The sequence below is a fragment of the Mustelus asterias genome, unplaced genomic scaffold, assembly GCF_964213995.1.
Source record: "Mustelus asterias unplaced genomic scaffold, sMusAst1.hap1.1 HAP1_SCAFFOLD_199, whole genome shotgun sequence".
In the NCBI taxonomy this organism is placed as follows: Eukaryota; Metazoa; Chordata; class Chondrichthyes; order Carcharhiniformes; family Triakidae; genus Mustelus; species Mustelus asterias.
The window spans coordinates 259,604-267,720 of record NW_027590191.1 but is presented as its reverse complement, the minus strand read 5'-3'; positions in this window follow the sequence as shown (position 1 = coordinate 267,720).

The following is an 8,117-nucleotide window of genomic DNA, read 5'->3' as shown; positions in this document are numbered from 1 at the left end:
AATTTTCAATTGCTTCAAATTGAATTTAATAATTTGATCATCAGAATGAACTTGGAGCGGAAATCTGTGATCTCAGTAGCATTTGCAGGAGCTGAACATTTTTCTATGAATCATCTTCAGCAGAGAATTACACATCCTTACATTCGGTCACTGTTTCTATCAGGAGTTACATGTAGATGAGAAAATGCCGTTAGAACCGGATATGCACCTGTATCTGACTGAGGTAACTGGGACCGCAACTGTCAATCTCAGGTGATGGCAGCAGCGAGAAGCTCCACCTCCCGAGCTCGCTTTATAATAACGTTAGCGGTTAAACTGACAACGGTGCACTTTCTTTTCTCAAGGAATCTTCATTCGGGTAAAGGTGACAAAGTGAGCATTTCATTAATTGGACGACTGATTTTGCAAGTTATGGTCACAGCGAGGACGTAAGGTAAAAAAAAATCTGCTGAATAAGTGCTAACTGAAAGTTTAACAGAATTGTCCATAAGTGAAACTATAAACTTATAAATCCCTTTGAATTTGTGAAATCTTAATCCCGGATTCTAAAAGTCCTGCATGAACTAAACATTCATAAAAGATCCGTTATTTATCATATATTCCCTGCACTTTATCAATGTGTGTCACATTCTGTGTTCGCTATGTCGTACATGTGAATTCTAATATATTGCTGTTAAATTAAAGCAATTCGAACCTTCAGCAGTGTCAGTGATTACTGTGCGTTCACACACACTCAGTGTGTGAATCGCAGCATTGTACATTGATGCCATTGAATGATAAATGTTACTTCCTTCTGAATATCATTATCCCGTTTGAAATTTCAATCTTTGCAGTTTGTGCGATTGGATCAGTTACTGTCCGATTGCCAGGAGACTGGCGGCTGTCCCCGACGAAAAACACTGAATGTTATGACATATGAGCGGGAACAGGAGGAGACACCGAGCCTCACTACGGATAGAACTTTGTTTCCCATTTCATCCAGGTTTTAGTCAGGAATTCTCTGTTACCCAACGCCGTCCAAAAGTGATTAGGACAGAAGGAGACATTACAACTTTAAACTGCATCTACTTTACGACAGAAAATTCCTTCAGTTTATTCTGGGTCCGACAATTCCTTGGGAGAGAACCTCAAATACTAAATCGCAGATTTTCGGCTGGTTACGAAATTAAAGCGGATTTTGCTCGAAGCCGTTTCTCCTCTGGGCTGGACAGTTCGAGTGGAAACTTTACCTTAACCGTCTCCAAACTGCGGCTCTCTGATACAGCCATGTACTACTGCGCACTGACTCTCACAGCGATACCAACCTGTTCAATACTCGTACAATAACTGGAGGGTATGTGACATGTAGCTGAGCTCTACGTGCGGCTGGGCAGACTCACAATGAGTGGAATATTAATGGATATTAGGCACGAAATCAAGTGAAATACTAAAAATTATTATTTTTTAATCTTAGGGAGCGGTTGATTTTATATGTGTTTCAATGCATAATGACGTTTCTTCGATTAATGCAAGACTGGGTGAGCAACCTCCCAATAAATTGGAAGCATTTCCAGGCGGTTATGGAAGTTCATCTCACTCGCAGTCAGATTTTCTGGTTGGATGGTTGTTTCGTTGGCCAGTAATGTTACAGCAGTAAGCTTGCACGTTCCCCCCGTCTCTGCGTCGGTTTCCTCCGGGTGCTCCGGTTTCCTCACACAAAGACGTACACGCTTGGTGGATTAGCCATGGTAAATTGGACCCCATTGTCCCAAGATTTACCATGTGTGCGGTTTCTGGGTTCCGGCGGGGCGAGGGCTCTGTCAGGGAGTTGTTGCATTGAAAAGATGCTCTGTCAAAGTCGGCGCAGCCTCAATGGGACCAGTGCCCTCCCTTTGCTCTGTCTGGCTACTATGATTATATGAACGCCGTAATTGACAGCTCAGCAATGTCAAAATACGCGACCGGCTGAACAGCCGTTTCTGTGTCACTATGATGGGCTACCTGCCCCTGTGAAACATGACTATTTCTGCTAATACGGCTTTGGATGTAATGAAATGCTGTTGATTTGGGGGCAGTGTCTTCTGAGTTTTTAGCATATTAATGTCAGCGCATAACAACACATTGTTCTCACACTTGCTGTTGCTGCCACATTGAATGGAAAACGTCAAATGCTTTGAGTGACCATTTGCAGAGGGCGTCTGGGTTCTGGCTTCACTGGTGTAATGATGAGCACTCTGGACTTCGAATCCAGCGTGCCGAGTTCAAACCTCGGTGGAAATTTGTTTTGCTAAAGCCGGCGATTGGTTTGCTAAAGGACATTTTATTTAAAATTCTCAGAAAGTGGAATTTTAAACTCTGAGGAAATCTCAGCAAATCCCACCGAAATCACATTGCAGACGATGCAGCGAATGACTCTCCTGGTGACATTGCATCATACCCATCGAACGACTGCACAAGAAAGCAAAGCTTTCACAGGCAGAGACGCCACAATGGGCAGAGGGTCCACCTATAGGTGTCCCTCACTCACTCATCTGTCCCAATTTAAAGAAGAGGTGGGACGGTGAGAATAGTCGCTCCTCTGAAATTCCAACTCACATTACTGAATTCAATGCCCAGAGTAAACTTTATAACATGAAACTGAAAGGACTCTGCCGATGGCACGAGGACTTTCTCCCAAAACACACACACACATACACACACACACACACACTTTCTCTCTCTCTCTCTCAGGTGCGCACACACCATTACACACGCACACAATAACACACGCACACACACAATCACACACAATCACACACACACACACTAAATCACACACACAAAATCACGCACACAATCACACGCACAATCACACGCACACAATCGCACACAATCACACACAGACACACATACACGCACTCAATCGCAAACACACACAAACACATAATCACACATACAAACACACGGACACACATACACGCACACAATCACACGAACAATCACGCAGGCACACATACACGCACACAATCACACACACACACACACACACACAGACACACGCGCATACGCGCACACAATCCCACACACACAAATGCACACAATCGCATACACACACACACACACACACACAAAGATAACGCGGTTCGTACAGATTCAGGGGCACACACAGATTCAGGGGCACTCACGGATAGCGGGGCACACAGATACAGGAGCACACACACACAGACTCAGAAACTGGGGCATACAGAGATACGGGGGCACACACAGATTCAGGGGCATGCACAGCGTAAGTGGGGCAAACACAGACTCAGGGCACATGCAGGTGCAGGCGCACACACACAGATACTGGGGCATACACAGATACAAGGGCACATACAGAATCAGGGCATACACACAGAGATACTGGGGCATACACAGCTACAAGGGCGCACACAGAATCAGGGGCATACACACAGAGATACTGGGGCATACTCACAGAGATACTGAGGCATGCACAGATACAAGGGCACAAACAGAATCAGGGGCATACGCACAGAGATGTGGAGCATACATAGACACTGGGGCATACAAACAATCAGGGGCATGCACACAAAGATAGTGGGGCTTACACGGATACAGGGGCTTACACAGATTCAGGGACGTACACAGCGATACAGGGACATCATCGGAGATAGAAGCGCACAGTGATGTGACCACAGATGGTGCCAAACCGACTGAGAACTTACAAAGTCTGCTGTTTATATTTTTGTTCTCGGTTTTTTTGTTACATATCACACACAGCAAGTCGGCAATGATCAGTAGATTGAGGACAGGGTTAAACATTCACCAGACTGACATATTTAGCACCGTAAAATTCTGAGATAGAAAGTAGTGAATTTAAACTAATCGTGCGTCAGTTCCTTTCACTGCCATAGAACATAGAACATGACAGCGCAGCACAGGCCCTTCGGCCCTCGATGTTGCGCCGAACTGTGAAACCAATCGAAAGCCCATCTAACCTATACTATTCCAACATCATCCATATGTTTATCCGATGAGCATTTAAATGCCCTGTCTGCTCTGTGTTGCCTTGTATGTTTCACTGGAGCGAGAGTGATGAGTTTGGAGGATTTTGGAATTTGGAAGATACACATGAGCAGCTTATGGGATTGTTTCACCTCGCTGTCTATTTCATGTACCGGGTAACAGCAACCGCTGTTACTGGCGGAAGGAGCCACTCCTGTTCCATCGAAACATGGCATTTTGTCAGTCTCTGGTATGAAAAAATACTGGAATGGAGCTGAAGCGCAAAAGTAGTACAGATCGGTGAGATGAAAGTGCAGACAGACGCCTTCCCTGATTCGATGCTTCTACTGTCGCGGCCCGCGTTCAATCCCCAGTCCGGGATGCAGCTCCATTGTTCTCGTACAGCACATGAATGGAAAGGAGCTGGAATTGCTTCCAGATACAGATGCGCATTTGTGGACATACTATCTACACGATCTGGTATTACGTCTCTACTTCCTGATCGAAATCATGAGTGATACTCATGCCGGTTTGCAAAACAAGAATCAAATCTCTGTCTCGCTCCGCAATCCTATCAATTGCCCCCAACAATTTATATTCCATTGCCTCTGCTGGTTCATTTTATCAAAATGAATAATGATGCATTCTATACATTAACTCTGAGCCATGATATGATCGAGGGAAGGTATTTCATGACGTTTAAACTAAAACAATTGAAATTTCTACAGCAATGAGATTGGATCCCAAGCCTCCACAAAACCTCAATTCATTCCCTCGGACAACTCCTCAACTTTACCAGTAGGGAAATACATTCGGTTGCTTTTGGCAGTGAACAGAATCGATGGTGTTGGAGTGGATCATATTTCCCTTTGCACCTCCTCTACCACATAATAACCTCGTGTTGGATCGCCAGCTCAACACCAATTTCCCACCTCGTCCCGACTTCATTTTATTCCCTGAGAGTTCAAAAATCTCACCATCTCAGCCTTCAACATTCTCATTGGTTGAGGATCCACAAACCCCTGGGCAACAGAATTCCAATGATTCACAAGCCTTGGAGCGAAGAACTGGCTCCTTACCTCGGTCCTAAATGTCTGACACACCAGTCGGAAAATGTAAGTCCTGTTCTCGACACTCCACCCGGGAAACCGGTGGTTGGGGGGCGGGGGAGAGAGGCGGGGCGGGGGGGGGGGGGGGGGGGCGGATGGCGCCGGGGTGGGGTGGGGGAGGCGGGGAGGGTGTGCAATCTCTCAGCATGTACACTGTCAAACTCACTGGCAGTTCCAGCCTTTTCAATGAGATAATTTCTCATTATTCCAAACCCTAGAGAGAACATAGTCATCCCACTGAATCCCTCCTCCAAGGGCAACTGCCTCATCACAGCAATCAATCCAGTGAACTTTGGTTACACAAACAGCGAGAGCTTAGAGAGAAATAAGAGCATAATAGGGAAAGGAGATGGAGGCACAGAGAGATTAGGAGAGTGAAAGAGACTGAGGTCGATACACAGAAGCAAGGGGAAACATAAAGAGACAGAGAGTTGAGTAGTCAGCCATAACACACGAATGAACAACCAGGGGCCGGAACCCACAAGCATTGGGTCCTCTGAATCGTTGACTAGGTATAAAGAGAATGTCCACAAGAGTAGTGAACATTTGAAAACGTCTTGAATTAGTTGTGAGTGCGTTGGGTTGTTGGATTGCCTGCATTGTCAGGTTCTCAAACCAAACCGCATCCTGCCGTGTGCACGGCAAAGAAATGAACAAAACTTGGCCATCGCAAACAACAACAGGACTCGCCCGGAATTCGAACCCGGGCTTTCTCGCAGCCTTGCGAATCCCGACAAATAAAGCGAGAATCAAACCCCCAAACCAACGAGCTGCGGTTGCGAAAGCTGTTCCAATACAGATACTTATATTGTCATCTAAATCTGATCAGTCTGAAAGCGCTGGAAACACTCAGGAAGCCAGGCAGCATGAGCGCACAGGGAAAGGTTTCTCTTTTTACACCTCCATAACCTTTCATTTAAATGGATGTTTGGAAATGTCGGAAGTTTTAAACAAGTGAAATCGAGGAGCTAGGAAACACAACAACAGGAAAGGGCTGTGATCGGGTACAATTCAGGAGAGATAAATGAGCCTGCACTTTGCGGTCCATGGCCTGAGCGTGAGGAAAGCAGAATATCACATAATATTTATACCACAGAATGAGACCATTCACAAGATCTTTGAAGCAGTCAGGTGTGCTGTGGATAATAGGGAACAGGTGGGTGTACTGTATAGTGATGACACAGGAGCCGCAGTGATGAGTTTGATAGATTTTGGTAATTGAAAGTAACACATGAGCAGCTTGTGTGACTGTTTCACCTCATTGCCCCTTTCATACTGCAACGAACAGTAATCGTTGTTGCCATTGGATAAAGGAGTCACTTATGTTCTACCTGAACAGAACATTTTGAAAGAGAGACTTGCCTCTTGTGGAAATAGATCTGACATGAAAATAATGAAATGTAAAATGAAGGAAATTAGATTAAATATCAAACGTATTAGAAATATTGGGGCATCCAACCTATTCGAAATATTGGGTTCACAAGAAGTGACATGAATTGATGTTGTGATCGCAGATATAGAACTGGAACCCACCATCACACTGAGTGAATCCGCTGTCTCGTTAAATGTTGACCAAAGAAAATTTTTGACCATCTTCCACATTGGAAAGTACGGGAGCTCAGACAATAAGCTGTCTCCACTCACAAATAACAGAAAGGGTCAATTTCATCTCGCAACTTTAAGCCTTTACCATCTTCTGTACATTAATCATGGGGCGGCACGGTAGCACAGTGTTTAGCACTGCTGCTTCACAGCTCCACGGTAGCACAGTGGTTAGCAGTGCTGCTTCACAGCTCCAGAGTCCCGGGTTCGATTCCCGGCTCGGGTCACTGTCTGTGTGGAGTTTGCACATTCCCCTCGTGTCTGCGTGGGTTTCCTCCTGGTGCTCCGGTTTTCGTCCACAGATGTGCGGGTTAGGTTGATAGGCCAGGTTAACAATTGTCCCTTAGAGTCCTGCGATGCGTAGGTTAGAGGGATTCGTGGGTAAATATGTGGGGATAGGGCCTGGGTGGGATTGTGGTCGGTGCAGACTCGATGGGCCAAATGGCCTCCTTCTGCACTGCAGGGTTCCTAAAAAAAAAGATTTATAAAGTAAGTAAACAGACTGTGTGATGGTTAAATAAAAATGCGTTCCCTCCCAGTGGCGGATTAACCATTAGGCTGAGTAGGTTTCAGCTTAGGGGCCCGGAAGGGAGGGGGGCCCGAAAGCAAAAAAAAAATTGGTTTAACCCTTTTAAGGGTGAACAAATTTTCATAACTCTACCCCGTGGATGAATTAATATTACAAATACCTATAAATAGAGAAGCTTCACCCCCGGACTTGTGCTACATGCAAATAAATACAAAATAAATGCAACAAAGAGTTTATTGTCATGCTATAACATGTATACATACTTATTTTAGTGCATATTTAGTTACATATAGTACTTTTTTCAACATTCACCCTAACATAATATTAGTCCCACACCCCAGCACGATGACTGTCACCACTGCCTCCAGTGCTATCAACGTATCATCAAATTCACGATCATCATCTGATAATTCACCAACATCAACTTCAAAATCCTCGACACCTAAATCACTCCCACTATCATCACTGCATAATCCATCATCAAAACTGTTGTTGAGCGCATTTACCGCCTGTGAAAACGTCAAAACAGACTTTCGTTTGCGCGCCATCATCGTACAATGATATGTTATCTAACGTCACTTAACGTATCTTTATTCTATTCAACGAAGGGTGGGACGGGGGCAAGGGGCAAGGTTTAGGGGGCCTTACCAAAGCTCAGCCTAGGGGTCCGGGTGGTAGTTAATCCACCACTATTCACTCCCTTCGGGCCCGTAAACACAGAGGAACAAGCATAAGCATAGGCCACGCGAGACAGAAGACGAAGGAGCGACAAAACGGAGTCTTGGTATCAACGGAATAGCTGAAGGGTGGAGCATTTGACTGCAGGTTAAGAAGTTCCTGCATTCAAATCTGATGCCTCCTTCCACGCTTAACTGATATTTGTTTTTCAATTGAAAACTGCCCTTCATTGGCTG